The 16,376-nt window shown below is 35.2% G+C and overlaps 1 long non-coding RNA gene across 1 annotated transcript; it reads right to left on the bottom strand.

Moving 5' to 3' along the window:
• LOC107619466 lies at positions 5,784–14,502 on the bottom strand. The gene is made up of 3 exons (XR_001615650.2): positions 14,364–14,502; positions 13,910–14,105; positions 5,784–5,908 (listed from the first exon to the last, which is right to left on the bottom strand). It is a non-coding gene; the product is annotated as an uncharacterized LOC107619466 (long non-coding RNA).

Below are 16,376 nucleotides of genomic sequence, written 5' to 3'. Positions count from 1 at the left end.
GAAGGCAAATGCTTTCACCTTTGAGTCATGGGAGATGGAGAGATTCATCTCAAAGGTCCATCAAGACCACTTCTATGAAGTTGTGGCCAAGAAAAAGGTGATCCCTGAGGTTCCTTTTAAGCTCAAAAAGAGCGAGTATCCGGAGATCCGACAAGAGATTAGAAGAAAAGGATGGGAAGTACTCTCCAATCCTATTCAACAAGTCAGAATCTTAATAGTTCAAGATTTCTATGCAAACGCATGGATCACTAGGAACCATGATCAAAGTATAAACCCGAATCCAAAGAATTGGCTTACAATGGTTCGAGGGAAATACTTAGATTTCAGTCCGAAAAATGTAAGGTTGGTGTTCAACTTGCCAATGATGCAAGAAAACGCACACCCCTACACTAGAAGGGTCAACTTTGATCAAAAGTTGGACCAAGTCCTCATGGATATATGTGTGGAAGGAGCTCAATGGAAAGTTGACTCAAGAGGCAACCCGGTTCAATTGAGAAGACCGGACCTTAAGCCTGTAGCTAGAGGATGGTTGGAGTTCATCCAACGTTCTATCATTCCTACTAGCAATCGATCCGAAGTAACTGTGGATCTGGCCATCATGATCCATAGTATCATGATTGGGGAGGAAGTGGAAGTTCATGAGATTATACCTCAAGAACTCTACAAAGTGACTGACAAGTCCTCCACTTTGGCAAGGTTAGCCTTTCCTCACCTCATTTGCCACCTCTGTAATTTGGCTGGGATTGACATAGAGGGAGATACCCTCATTGATGAGGACAAGCCCATCATTAAGAAAAGGATGGAGCAAACAAGAGATCATGGACCTCAATAAGAGCATGAGGAAATTCCTCACCATGAAATTCCTGAGATGCCTCAAGGGATGCACTTTCCTCCACAAAACTATTGGGAGCAAATTAACACCTTCCTAGGAGAATTAAGTTCCAACATGGGATAACTAAGGATGGAACACCAAGAGCACTCCATCATTCTCCATGAGATTAGAGAAGATCAAAGAGCTATGAGGGAGGAGCAACAAAGACAAGGAAGAGACATAGAGGAGCTCAAGAACACCATTGGTTATTCAAGAGGAAGAAGACGCCACCCTCACTAAGGTGGACCCGTTCCTTAATCTCCTTGTTCTTATTTTTCTGTTTTTCGGTTTTTGAGCCTTATGTTTTATTTATGTTTGTGTCTTTACTACATGATCACTAGTGTCTAAGTGTCTATGTCTTAAAGCTATGAATGTACTATGAATCCATCACATTTCTTAAATGAAAAATGGTTTAATTACAAAAGAACAAAAAGTACATGATTTTGAATTCATCCTTGAAATTAGTTTAATTATTTTGATGTGGTGACAATACTTTTTGTTTTCTGAATAAATGCTTGAACATTGCATATGTCTTTTGAACTTGTTGTTTATGAATGTTAAAACTGTTGGCTCTTGAAAGAATGATGGAAAAAGGAGAAATGTTATTGATAATCTGAAAAATCATAAAATTGATTCTTGAAGCAAGAAAAAGCAGTGAATAACAAGGCTTGCAGAAAAAAAAAAGAAAGAAAACGAAAAAGCAAGCAGAAAAAGCCAGTAACCCTTTAAACTAAAAGGCAAGGGAAAAAATGATCCAAGGCTTTGAGCATTAATAGATATGAGGGCCCAAAGGAATAAAATCCTGGCCTAAGCAGCTAAACCAAGCTGTCCCTAACCATGTGCTTGTGGCATGAAGGTGTCAAGTTAAAACTTGAGACTGAGCGGTTAAAGTCGTGATACATAGTTTTTAGTATGATTTAGTTAGTTTTTAGTATATTTTTATTAGTTTTTAAATAAAAATCACATTTCTGGACTTTAATATGAGTTTGTGTGTTTTTTTGTGATTTCAGGTAATTTCTAGCTGAAATTGAGGGACTTGAGCAAAAATCTGATTTAGAGGCTGAAGAAGGACTGCAGATGCTGTTGGATTCTGACCTCCCTGCACTCGAAGTGGATTTTCTGGAGCTACAGAAACCCAATTGGCGCGCTCTCAATTGCGTTGGAAAGTAGACATCTAGGGCTTTCCAGTAATATATAAGGTAGCATTTGGTGGAGAGACAGAGACGAAAGATAGAGACTGAGAGACAGAGACTAAGAGACAGAGATTGAAATAAATCTCAGTATTCTGTTTGGTGCAAAATGGGAGACAGGAATTGAAACAAGAATGAAACTCTAATTTAATTTGCACAAAGGGTAAAATTGGAATTAATTAATTGAAATGAGAGTATTTTAGGTATAAAATGTTATTAAAGTTTCAATCTCCATATCTAAAAATTCTAGACCTTTGTGTTCCTACTTTTTGAAGGTACTGAAATACTGAAATTTTGGAGATAGAGATAGAAATTTTAGTACCAGTCTCTGAACCAACAAACACGATACTGAATCTCAGTCTCTCAGTCTCTGTCTCAGTACTTCAAAACAAACGCTACCTAATAGTCCATACTTTGCACGAGTTTTGACGACGCAAACTGGCGTTCAAACGCCAACTCCCTGCCCTATTCTGGAGTTAAACGCCAGAAACAGGTTGCAAATCAGAGTTAAACGCCAGAAACAGGCTACAACCTGGCGTTTAACTCCAAAAAGAGTCTCTACACATGAAAGCTCAATGCTCAGCCCAAGCACACACCAAGTGGACCCGGAAGTGGATTTCTACATCATTTACTTATCTTATGTAACCCTAGCTACTAGTTTAGTATAAAAACTACTTTTAGTGATTTATTTCACATCTCTGGTTAGTCTTTGACTAATTTTATGTTCTGAGATCACGTTTAGGGGGATGGCCATTCGGCCATGCCTGAACCTTCATCACTTATGTATTTTCAACGGTAGAGTTTCTACACACCATAGATTAAGGTGTGGAGCTCTGCTGTTCCTCATGAATTAATGCAAAGTACTATTGTTTTCTTATTTAATTCAAGCTTATTTCTATTCTAAGATATCCGCTTGCACTTCAACATGATGAATATGATGATCCGTGACACTCATCACTATTCTCAACCTATGAACGCGTGCTTGACAACCACTTCCGTTCTACCTTAGATCGAGCGTGTATCTCTTAGCCTCCTTTCCGAAAGATCGGAGTCTTCGTGGTATAAGCTAGAATTATTGGTGGCCATTCCTGAGATCCGGAAAGTCTAAACCTTGTCTGTGGTATTCCGAGTAGGATCTGGGAAGGGATGACTGTGACGAGCTTCAAACTCGCGAGTGTTGGGCGTGTGACAGACGCAAAAGGATCAATGGATCCTATTCCAACATGATCAAGAACCGACAGATGATTAGCCATGCGGTGACAGCGTATTTGGACCATTTTCACTGAGAGGATGGGAAGTAGCCATTGACAACGATGATGCCCAACATACAGCTTGCCATGGAAAGGAGTATGAATGATTGGATGAAAGCAGTAGGAAAGCAGAGGTTCAGAAGGAACAAAAGCATCTCCATACGCTTATCTAAAATTCTCACCAATGAATTACATAAGTATTTCTATCCTATTTTATATTTTAATTATATTTTAATTATCAAATCTCTATAACCATTTGAATCCGCCTGACTGAGATTTACAAGGTGACCATAGCTTGCTTCAAGCTGACAATCTCCGTGGGATCGACCCTTACTCACGTAAGGTTTATTACTTGGACGACCCAGTGCACTTGCTGGTTAGTTGTATCGGAGTTTTGAAAAAGAATTTGAGATTATAAACGTGCGTGCCAAATTTTTGGCGCCGTTGCTAGAGATCACAATTTCGTGCACCAAGCAACAATAATAATAATTAATAAGTGAGCAACATTACTCTCAAAAAGAGGACATATGTTCAAATTTTTAAGAAAATTATTAGAAAGAATATACATATAAGAGAAAAAAAGTTTTATATCCAAATATGATTTGTATTGTGTGTTGTCTGAGTTTCTAATATAGAATGAAGTAAAACCTTAGATCTAATGTGGCAATGTCTATAAACTCAAGCTAATCGAAAGTTAGAGTTGGCTTGAAGAATTCTCCCTGATTTAGTGAATTGTCAAATTGACTATATCTAACATTAGTTTATAAATATACTATTTTTAGCTTATTTAATTTTGTGCAGCTTCACTGCCAAAATATACATATACTAGACACAAATTATACCTACCAATTACACAGTTATATATTGTTTTGGACTACACTAACAAAATCATAAATGCATGAATCCAAAGCCAACCCATTTATACATATATACACACATGAGACATGCATATGCATATGATAAATAAAAAAAAAGTTGCAATGATGGAAAGCAATGATGTAAAGAGTAGAGACTCAAAAAAAAGTAGTATGTGTTTGCTTCTCAAAAAGAGAATTCTCTATGATTTAGTGAATTGTCAAATTGACTATATCTAACTTTAGTGGATAAAAATACTATTATTAGTTTTTTTTTTGTATTTTTTCTGTCAAATATTTTCTTTTTATTTTTTCCTAGTCATAACTGGCTTCTTTTTTATTTTTTCTGTCGACTATGCACTGCTTATTCACCTGCAATAAGGCAAAAGAAATATGGCTCAAAAGTCCATTTGCAGGTATGACGATAGGAGAAGAGGAAGAGAAACTCTATCAGTGTTGGAGGAGAAAGAAAGCTTACCTATTAGGAAGTGGAGGTGACCAATAAAACTTGGTCTTGGTTGGAATTATGTGCTGGAATATTTGGAGAGCTCGAAACTGCTTGGTCTTTGAACATGAAGAAATTCCACCAAAAGAGACAAATCGAATTTCTCAAAGAATGTTGATAGAAATGGTGACTATTTCCCCAATTCCCTTCTAGTGAAACGTTAGGGATTAAAGCCCCTTTTAGATCTTCTGTCCTTTTATTATACCTTTTTTAATTCTTCTTTTTATTATGTTGCTTTATAACTCAGCACGGGAGTTGATTAGGAATTCCCCGTTCTCTCTTTTTTTGTCCTTCATGGACCTCTTGTATTCCTTGGATTATGAAATGAATACCATTTGACTTTGGAAAAAAAAAACTAGCTTCTTCTAACTAACATTTATGTTAATACATTTTAGAGTATTTTTGAACTTCTAAATGTATGGTATGTACTGTTAAAAAAATTAATTTTTATATGTTAATAATATAAAATAATTTTACAGTGTCAAATTATTTTTCTCATGATCTACATGATGAAATTTTTAAAATAAAACATGAAACAGAAAATTAAAAAAACATGAATAAAAAAAGTATAAAATAGCTTTTACTTGATAGTCAGGCATTCGGGCATATACTTAATTAGTTCCTGTTAATCCATCTTTCTATGCTCATCAATTTACCTCATCGAACCGTCACCGCATAGTCTCCTCATCTCGTCTCAGCCTCCCTTGGCAGCGTCTCATCCCTTCAGCCTCACCGTTGCCTCTCTACTATCGATCATCTTTGGTGGTCTCAAAAATTTTCAAATTTGCATCTCCCTGCCAGTCTGAAAGCTTTCTTCACTACTACACTACTAGTCCTTTATCTGTTTACAGTCTATATGAGGAAGGAAACTATTTTGTTCCAACACCGTGACATGTTCGGCAAGTGCAACGAATCAAATGGAGTGAGGCAGTGGAGCTAGAATTGTAAATACAAGGTAATGCAAAATTGTTTTTTTAAATAGATTTTAATATCTATTTTACGAATAGAAAAAAAAGAGTTTACTTTCAAATTTCAATGCCTCTAGCCTCTATCAGGCGGACAATGTTATTTTCCCTAAAAGAAAAGAAATGTTTATTTACTGCACCAATAGTCGGTTCAATATTGAATCATTTATATCAGCTGCAAAATAATAATTAAGGTAGCCAAATATACATGGCCGATTATGCAGACTGCATAGTTCTAACTACAATATTAAAACAAGAAAAAGTTCCAATCTACTGCTTTTAACTTATAATTTCTAAATTCACAAATACTAAAATTTTTATAATTTTAAATATCTAATCAACATAATCATCACCTAAATTTTTTAAACAAAATAATGAAACCAACATTGTTCAAAACAAAACAAACATGATCCAAAATATATAATTAAATATTATCCAAGTCTCTAATTAACCAAACATAGTCCAAATTATAACTTAAAGTAAAACCAACAACCATTCTAAATACAAACACAAAAGTAACCTTCTAAATTCAATTATAATCTTTAAGGCAAAAGCCCGCTCGACAACCCCGCCTCAAAAGTGCTTAATTCCATTATTCTTGTACATTCTCATCAACTAACATTGAGCGCAATAACAAATTAATGATTGCGTAAGCTCATGAGAAAAACTTATAGTTCTTAGCTGAGACAATGATATTCTTCAAAGCACCAATAGGTGATAGTGTCATTATCAATACTCCAATAACAATGCAAATCTGGAATTCGAGGATGGAGGAAAAAAATTGGCTCGTATCCCCATTGATAATTTGCAAAACTAAAGATGAATTTATTAGTAGATGAATCCAAATGAACTTATCCAATTGATTGTCCAAGATAAGCCATATTTTCTAGGTTTTTTGAGCTTAAACTATATGATGCATGAAAGTTGTAAGTAGGCATAAAATAAGAACAACTAATCATGTATATATGTATGTATATATACATATATATTGGTTTGGATAAATATTCATGTACACACACGTGTTTTGATACAAGAGGCAAGTCCTTGAAAAAGGTTCATGAAATATTTTGTCCTGAATGCACGTGTTCTGATACTAGAGGCAAGTCCTTGAAAAAGGTTCATGAAATATTTTGTCCCTGAATGCACGTGTTCTGATACTGGAGGTCAGTCTTTGAAAAAATGAAATGTTTTACGCTGAATGGATGTGTTTTGATACTGGAGGCAAATCCTTGAAGAAGGTTCATGAAATGTTTTGCCGACTTCAATGATTAATGCCTCCAGTGATCATGTACACAATGCAGGTGCCGGCTTCAACTAGCAAAATATGAAATGGTGGTACTCTGCTTTCCACAACCTGAGTGCCATATGGTTGGTGCGGGTGTTTTGATACTAGAGGCAAGTTCTTGAAGAAGGTTCATAAAATGTTTTATCCTAACACATGACAATTTTGCTAACACATGTTCAAGAATTTTACTCTATTTGCTCCAATCCAATCCCTCACACTAAGGCATGTTTTACAGAAAATCTTCCTTCAAATACCATTTCCCTTGCCTTTATTGCCTGCAATATCAGACAACCAAAGATTTCATGGCTTTAAATGCAACTCTGTAAATATAATTATATTTGTTTATTTGACATCAATTTTTGAACCCAGGAAACATTACTTAATGAAAGAAATTAAAGTGGTGTGTAGGACTATATCAATGCAAAGAAACCAAAAAACATATAGCATGAAGTAACAACTAAAAAATATTGTTATCAACAACTAATGGAATCAAACATAAGTTTTTGAATGACTTGTTCTTAATATCAGTAGCCTCTACTATTTTATTTTGAAAAATACTCACATTCCTTTCTATCATGAAACCATTTATTCCAAAAGTTTAAACTAATAGAAGAAGGCAATATGAATGGTTATATCTCTAACACTTTCCTCAAATAAGAGCCTCTTTTGGATTTGCTTGGTTTTTGCCTAGGCTTTCTTTTCTCTTTTTATTTTTTTTATCTTATTCTATTTTTTCACTTTTGGAGTTTACCAAAGATCGAATTCTAGACCTTTCGAACATAGAGCTTTGGTATCATAACTAGAAAAATAAGGACAAACCTGTTTTTTCCAATTTGTAATTCTTGTAATGAGAGAAAGCAAAATTGTTTGGTAGAAGGTACCACTCATTATTCCAATCCACAAGCCTTTTCCTCTCAACTGTACCCAAAAATCCAATATAGCAACAAATGAAATTTCCAAAACATAATAAGCTCCAAGGTTCACATATGTTCCTAACTTCTAGCAACCACATCCTCTAGCAATACTTATATATTAACATGACCAAGTGTTACACTTCATAGAAAAACATGAATTGTGCATTGAATAATAATGCCAAGAGGAAAAAGAAGAGTGCCAACCTGAAAGGGTACTGTGTAAGGTGTCTAATATAATAGAGACACATATTAAGGGAGCCATATCTGTGACATAATCCAACACATTCTGCTCATAGCTAAAAAGATAACTTAAAAAATTTGGACATCCAAAAATGATTGAGCTCACCAGAAGAGCTGTGAGCCTGCAAGAGTCATGGCAGCTACGACCACCACTCATGCCTCTCCTGGATTTCCAACTCCCAATGCATTTGAAACCTAGTATTAAAAGAATCACTCAAAAAGAACAACAAAGTTCAATGACAAAAAGAAATAAAATGTATAACTGGTATGAAATAATATGTACATGATGATAAAAGTAAAACCTCACTGCTGAGCTAATTACTTCTGACATTGTGTAGATTGCCTATAGTAATCACGTACACAACGCATGTGCTAACTTTAACCATTAAATGCGAAATGGTGGTACTTCGCTTTGTTCTGATACTAGAGACAAGTCCTTGAAGAAGGCTCATGAAATGTTTTGTCCTGAATGCACGTGTTCTAATACTAGAGGCAAGCCCTTGACAAAAGTTCATAAAATATTTTTCCCTGAATGTACGCGTTCTGATACTGGAGGCAAGTCATTGAAGAAGGTTTATGAAATGTTTTGCCCTGGATGCATGTGTTCTAATACTGGAGGCAAGTCCTTGAAAAAGGTTCATAAAATGTTTTGCCCTGAATGCACGCATTCTGATACTGGAGGCAAGTCCTTGAAAAAATGAAATATTTTACGCTAAATAGACGTGTTTTGATACTAGAGGCAAGTTCTTGAAGAAGGTTCATGAAATGTTTTGCCGACTTCAATGGCAATTGCCTCAAGTGATCATGTATACAATGCAGGTACCGACTTCAACTAGCAAAATGCAAAATGGTGGTACTCCACTTTCCACAACATGACCGCCATGGTTGACGCGGGTGTTCTGATACTAGAGGCAAGTCCTTGAGGAAGGCTCATGAAATGTTTTGTCCTAGCACATGACAATTCTGCTAACACATGTTCATACTAATTGTCAGCTCAAACATTTAATATTGGTTAAGTGCTAAATGGACAATGATTTAACTTCAAGAATTTTACTCTATTTTCTCCAATCCAATCCCTCACACTAATGCATGTTCCACAGAAAATCTTCCTTCAAATACCATTTCTCTTGCCTTTATTGCCTGCAATATTAGATAACCAAATATTTCATGGCTTGAGATACAACTCTGTAAATATAATCAGATTTGTTTGTTTGACATCATTTCTTGAAACCAGAAAATATTACTTAATGAAAGAAATTAAAGTGGTGTGTTGGACTATGTCAATACAAAGTAACAAAAGATATATAGCATGAAGCAACAACTAATAAGTATTTTTATCAACAACTAATGGAATCAAACATGAGTTTTTGAATCAGTTGTTCTTAATATCGGTATGAAACAATATGTACATTATGGTAAAAGTAAAACCTTGCTGCTGAGCTGATTACTTCTGGCATTGTGAAGATTGCCTCTAGTGATCGTGTACACAATGCAGGTGCTAACTTCAACTAGCAAAATGTGAAATAGTGGTAATCCGCTTTCCACAACTTGACCGCCATGGTTGGTGGGCGAGTGTTATGATACTAGAGGCAAGTTCTTGAAGAAAGTTTATGAAATATTTTGTCCTGAATGCACGTGTTCTGATACTGGAGGTAAGTTCTTGAAAAAGACTCATGAAATATTTTGCGCTGAATGCATGTGTTCTGATACTAAAGGCAAGTCCTTGAAGAAATAAAATGTTTTACGCTGAATTGACGTGTTCTGATACTGAAGGCAAGTCCTTAAAGAAGGTTCATGAAATGTTTTTCCGACTTCAACGACTATTGCCTCCCGTGATCATGTACACAATGTAGGTGCCAACTTCAACCGACAAAATGCGAAATGGTAGTACTCCGCTTTCCACAACCTGACTGCCATGATTGGTGTGTGTGTTCTGATACTAGAGCTAAGTCTTTGAAGAAAGTTCATAAAATATTTTGTCCTAATGCATAGCAATTCTGCTAACACATATTCATACTAAATATCAGCTCAAACATTTAATATTGGTTCAGTGCCAAATGGACAATGATTTAGCTTCAAGAATTTTACTTTATTTGCTCCAATCCAATCCCTCACACTAATGCATGTTCTCCAGAAAATCTTCCTTCAAATACCTTTTTTCTTGCCTTTATTGCCTGCAATATTAGACAATCAAAGATTTTATGACGGATGTAAATCTGTAAATATAGTCAGATTTGTTTGTTTCTCATCATTTCTTGAAACCAGGAAACATTACTTAATGAAAGAAATTAAAGTGGTGCGTTGGAATATATCAATGCAAAAAATAAAAAAACATATAGCGTGGAGTAATAACTAAAAAATATTTTTATCAATAACTAATGGAATCAAACATTAGTTTTTGAATGACTTGTTCTTAATATCAGTAACCTCTACTATTTTATTTTGAAAAATGCTCACATTCCTTTTTGTTATGATACCATTCATCCCAATAGCTTAAACTAATAGAAGAAAGTAATATGAATGGTTATATCTCTAACACTTTCCTCAAATAAGAGCCTCTTTTGGATTTGCTTGATTTTTGCATAGACTTTCTTTTCTCCTTTTATTTTTTTTCTTATACTATTTTTTTACTTTTGGAGTTTACCAAAGATCGAATTTCAGACCTTTCGGACATAGAGTTCTGGTATCATGTCATGAAACTAATAAACCAAACATTTTAAATAATAGAAAAGATGCCAATCAACTAAATGGACCCAAAGAATAAAGAGAATGAGGACAAACCTATTTTTTTCAATTTGTACTTCTTGTTATGAGAGAAAGGAGAATTGTTTGGTAGAAGGTATAATTCATTATTCCAATCCACAAGCCTTTTTTTCTCAACTGTATCCAAAAACCCAATATAGCGGCAAGTGAAATTCCCAAAATATAATAAGCTCAAAGGTTCACATATGTTCCTAACTTCTAGCAACCACATCCTCTAGTAATACCCATATATTAACATGATCAAGTGTTATACTTCATAGAAAGACATGAATTATGCATTGAATAATAATGCCAAAAGAAAAAAAAAGTGACAGCCTGAAAAGGTACCTTGTAAGGTGTATAATATAATAGAGTCACATATTAAGGGAGCTATATCTGTGACAAAATCTAACACATCCTGCTCATAGACAAAAATATAACTTAAAATATTTTGGCACCCAAAAATGATTGAGCTCACCAGAAGAGCTTGTGAGCCTGCAAGAGTGATGACAGCTACAACCGCCACTCGTGCCTCTCTTGGACTTCCAACTCTCAATCCATTTGAAATTCTAGTGATGAAAGAATTACCCAGAAAAAATAACAAACTTCATTGACAAAAAGAAAGAAAATGTAAACTGGTATGAAACAAAATGTACATGATGATAAAAGTAAAACCTTACTGTTGAGCTAATTGCATCTGGCATTGTGAAGATTGCCTCTAGTGATCATGTATAATGCAGGTGCCGACTTCAACCAGCAAAATGCGAAATGTTGATACTCTACTTTCCACAATATGACCGCCACAGTTAGTGCGGGTGTTCTGATACTAGAGGGTAGAGGCAAGTCTTTAAAGAAGGTTCATAAATTATTTTGCCCTAAATGCACGTATTCTGATACTAGAGGCAAGTTCTTGAAAAAGGTTCATGAAATATTTTTCCCTAAATGTACGTGTTCTGATAATGGAGACAAGATACTGTAGGCAAGTCCTTGATAAAATAAAATGTTTTACCTTGAATGCACGTGTTTTGACACTAGAGGCAAGTCCTTGAAAAAGGTTCATGAATTGTTTTGCTGACTTCAACGACTATTACCTCCAGTGATTATGTACACAATACAGGTGCCGACATCAACCAACAAAATTCAAAATGGTGGTACTCCACTTTCCACAACCTGACTACCATGGTTGGTGCGAGTGTTCTGATATTGGAGGGAAGTCCTTAAAAAAGGTTCATGAAATGTTTTGTCTCCTGAATGCATGTATTCTGATACTGAAGGCCATGAAGATAATAAGGAATTTGATGTATGGAAGATTATGGTTTCGTTATATTGAATCCAATGTCTCCCTCAAGTGAGGTAGCTGACAACGCAATTAAAAAACTGTCCATTATCATATGTTGTGCTTTATTTAATCTACTTCCTAAATTTGAAAAATCTATAGTTCATAAACCATTAGTTGAATTCTATGTATATATATATATATTATATATATAAAAAAGGATGCATCAAATTATTATTAGAAATCCATTAGTATTGGGAGCAATAATAATAATAAGTAATAAGTGAGCAACACTACTCTAAAAAAGAGGATATATTCCAATTTGCAAAAAAAAATTATTAGAAAGAATATACATATAAGAGAAAAAAAGGTTTTATATCCAAATATGATTTGTACTCTATTATTTAAGTTTCTAAATATAGAATGAAGTAAAACCTTAGATCTAATGTACCGATGTCTATAAATTCAAGCTAATCGAGAGCTAGAGTTGGCTTGAAGAATTCTCCCTGATTTAGTGAATTGTCAAATTAACTCTATCTAACTTTAGTGGATAAAGATATTATTATTAGCTTATTTAATTTTGTGCAACTTCACTGTCAAAACATACATACACTAGACACAAATCATAGCTACCAATTACACAACTATGCATTATTTTGGACTACACTACAAAACTATAAATGCATGAACCCAAAGCCAACTCATTTATATATATGTATACGTATATGAGACATGCATATGCATATAATAAATAAAAGGGAGAGTTGCAATAATGAAAAGCAATTATGTAAAGAGTAGAGACTAAAAAAAAGTAGTATATGTGTTTGCATCTCAAAAAAGGAATTCTTTCTGATTTAGTGAATTGTCAAATTTATTATATCTAATTTTAGTGGATAAAGATACTATTATTAGCTTTTTTTGTATTTTTTTGCCAAATATTTTTTTATTTTTTTCCAATCATGATTGGCTTCTTCTAACTAGCATTTATGTTAATGCATTTTAGAATATTTTTGAACTTCTAAATATATGCTATGTGTCTTTTAAAAAAAAATAATTTCATTATGATAATAATATAAAATTATTTTACATTGTCAATTTATTTTTCTCATGATCTACATGATGAAATTCTTAAAATAAAATATGAAACAAAAAATTAAAAAAAATGAATAAAGAATGTATGAAATAACTTTTACTTGATAGTGAGGCATTCAAGCATATATTTAATTAGTGTTTGTTAATCCATCTTTCTATACTCATCAACTCACCTCATCGAACCGTTACCGCACCGTCTCCTCCTCTCGTCTCATCTTCCCTTGGCAGCATCTTATCCTTTCACCCTCACCTTTACCTCTCTACTATCGATCTTCTTTGGTGGTCTCAAAAATCTCCAGATCTGGAGCTGCTTCACCCTGTCAATCCGAAAGCTTCCTTCACCACTACATTACTAGTACTTTATCTGTTATAGTCTATATGAGAAAGGAAGCTATTTTGTTCCAACACCATAGCATGTTCGGCAAGTGCAACGACTCAAATAAAGTGAGGCAGTGTAGATAGAATTGTAAATAAAAGGTAATGCAAAATTAATTTTTAAAAAATAGATTTTAATATATATTTTACAAATAGGAAAAAAAAGAGTTTAATTTCAAATTTCCATGCATCTAACTCTCTATCAGGCGGAGAATGTCATTTTTCCTAAAAGAAAAGAAATGTTTATTACTGCACCAATAGTCGGTTCAATATTGAATCATTTATATCAGCTGCAAAACAATAATTAAGGAAGCCAAATATACACGGCCGTTTATGCAGCACCAATGTACTGCTCTTAACTTATTTGTTCCACAGCACCAATTGAAAAGCCTAACTTAAATAGTTTGGGTACATAGTAAAGTTCAAATTATATCATACAAGATATTCTTTGTTATACATTACAATTAGTCAGTACGAGTATTAGTCCATAACTACATTACAAAGCCGTCTCTCAATTTTTCTCCGTTTATTATCATCTTCAGGTGACTGCAATATGAAATCAAATGTGGTTAGTTAGTTACCAGATAAAGAGTCATTCAAAACAAAACAAAAATTCTCTGCAAATTTTGGGAAATCAAACAAACAAAGATGTTTTACTTAACAAAACGTGATACAAGTAATTGATGCACAAAATCAAATTTAGATAACAATGGCTACAGTGCATGCGAAATACAGAGATAGCTTCCAACTAATATACCAAAAAAATAAGGTGACGTAGACTAAACTTGCTGTTATTGTTTTTACCTCGTTACTGAGTAAATGATGAGGAACTCGGACCCTTTTGGACCCGTTAGGTAAACACTTACAAAGCAAAAGATTTTCCATGGCTGTATAAGCATTGCGAACCTACAAACAAATTTAAAAACAACACCTGAAAGCCTGTTTTAAAATTTTTGTACCTTGTTATGCCCTCTTTCTCCTGTTTTACAAGTAGTTAAAACTATGAGACTTTGATTATCTAATTAATTTTCGAGAACGGAAATTTTTTTAAGGTGGGTAGAATGTAAGGCCCAAACATTTTGAAGCTACATTAAGAATTAGTTTTGATATATCTTAATGGGTCAAAGCTCATGTTCATGCCCGGACCCGGGCTGATTGACGACAAGTCGACCGACCTGTTCAGACCAGGATTATCTGACCTCTTTGTAAAAGAGGTCGGCCAAATCACTATAGAGGCCCAAGTAGGACAAAGGAACACGACCCAAATCTAAAGGTAGCCAAAGCCTAGAAAGATAAGGACGGTTCCCCTAAAGATAAGATGACTTCACTCAAAGATAAGATAAGATAACTATCTTATCTCGAGAAAAGATCACTCTACAACATTATAAATACACTGGAGCACCCAAGTATAACTCATACTCTGATTCTACTAAAAACCTGCTTAATACCCTTGCTAACTTAAGCATCGGAGTCCCTTGCAAGTACCACCATCCTCCGGTGACGAAGGATCAGCATCACCAACAAGTCCAACAAGTCGGACATGGCGGCTCCAGCCACCACCCACAAGTCGGACATGTCATCTCCGACCACCACAGCAGATCTCATCCGAGATCGATCTTCAGTTTCAGGTAACCCTCGAAACATTGGCGCCGTTGCCGGGGACCTGGAAGTCATCCCACCATCATGGCGGACAACTTTGACAACGACCATGACTCTGATCTAGAAGACAGGACACCACACAAGAACGCGGACACCACACCAAAGGATACGCTTCAACCAAACAAAGACAAGAATTCGCCAAATTTAGAAATCATGAAAGCACTTCAAGTTCAACAAGATCGCCTCAAACAGCTTGAAAAAGAGGCTAAATGTCAACGAGAAGCTGAAAGAAACCTCCAGAGAGAAACTAGGCAACGCCGAGAATTGGAGGATAAACTCCTAAAACTTGAGGCCGACCTCAAAAACAAGACTATACAGTCTAGTAATGAAGTTAACCCCCGCAAAGATCAAGACCCATTCATCAAAGAGATTATGAGAGCCAAAGTCCCAAAGGACTTCAAAGCTCCCGACATGACCCCATACGATGGCACATCAGATCCAAGTCATCATCTCAGTAATTTTAGAAGCAGAATGTATCTCACTGATGCCTCAGATGCAATTTGGTGCAAAACCTTCCCGACTACCTTAACAAAAACAGCTATTAAATGGTTCGACAATCTGCCCCCAAAGTCCATCACAAGCTTTGACGACTTAGCTGGAAAGTTTCTTGCCAGATTCTCCATTCAGAAGGACAAAACCAAGCACGCCCCAAGCCTGTTAGGGATCAAGCAAGGAGATCGGGAAAGTCTTCGCAACTATATGGAAAGATTCAACAAAGCATGTTTGGACATACAAAGTCTGCCAACAGAAGTAGCCATTATGGGCCTCATCAATGGCTTATGAGAGGGACCTTTCAGTCACTCCATATCAAAAAGACATCCCACATCTCTAAATGAAGTGCAGGAACGAGCTGAGAAGTATATAAACATGGAGAAAAACTCTCGAATAGGAGAGACCTCAAAATCCAGATCCTCTTACTCCTCCCGAGATAAAGATAAATAGTCCAAGAAAAAAGAAGATCAGCAGGGAAAGAAGATTAAGAGATACCACAATTACACCCCTCTTCGGGTGTCTCTTGTGGAAGTTTACCAAGAAGTATGCCACACTGAGAAGATTCCAACACCTCGACCAATTAAAAGCAAAAAAGGAGGTGGAAATCAGACAGAATATTGTGAATACCATCGAATCTATGGACATTCTACCAACGAATGCTTCGAC

This window comes from Arachis ipaensis, chromosome B01 (genome assembly GCF_000816755.2).
Source record: "Arachis ipaensis cultivar K30076 chromosome B01, Araip1.1, whole genome shotgun sequence".
Taxonomy (NCBI): domain Eukaryota; kingdom Viridiplantae; phylum Streptophyta; class Magnoliopsida; order Fabales; family Fabaceae; genus Arachis; species Arachis ipaensis.
Note: the sequence above shows the minus strand (reverse complement) of the source record. Positions and strands in the feature narration are given on the sequence as shown.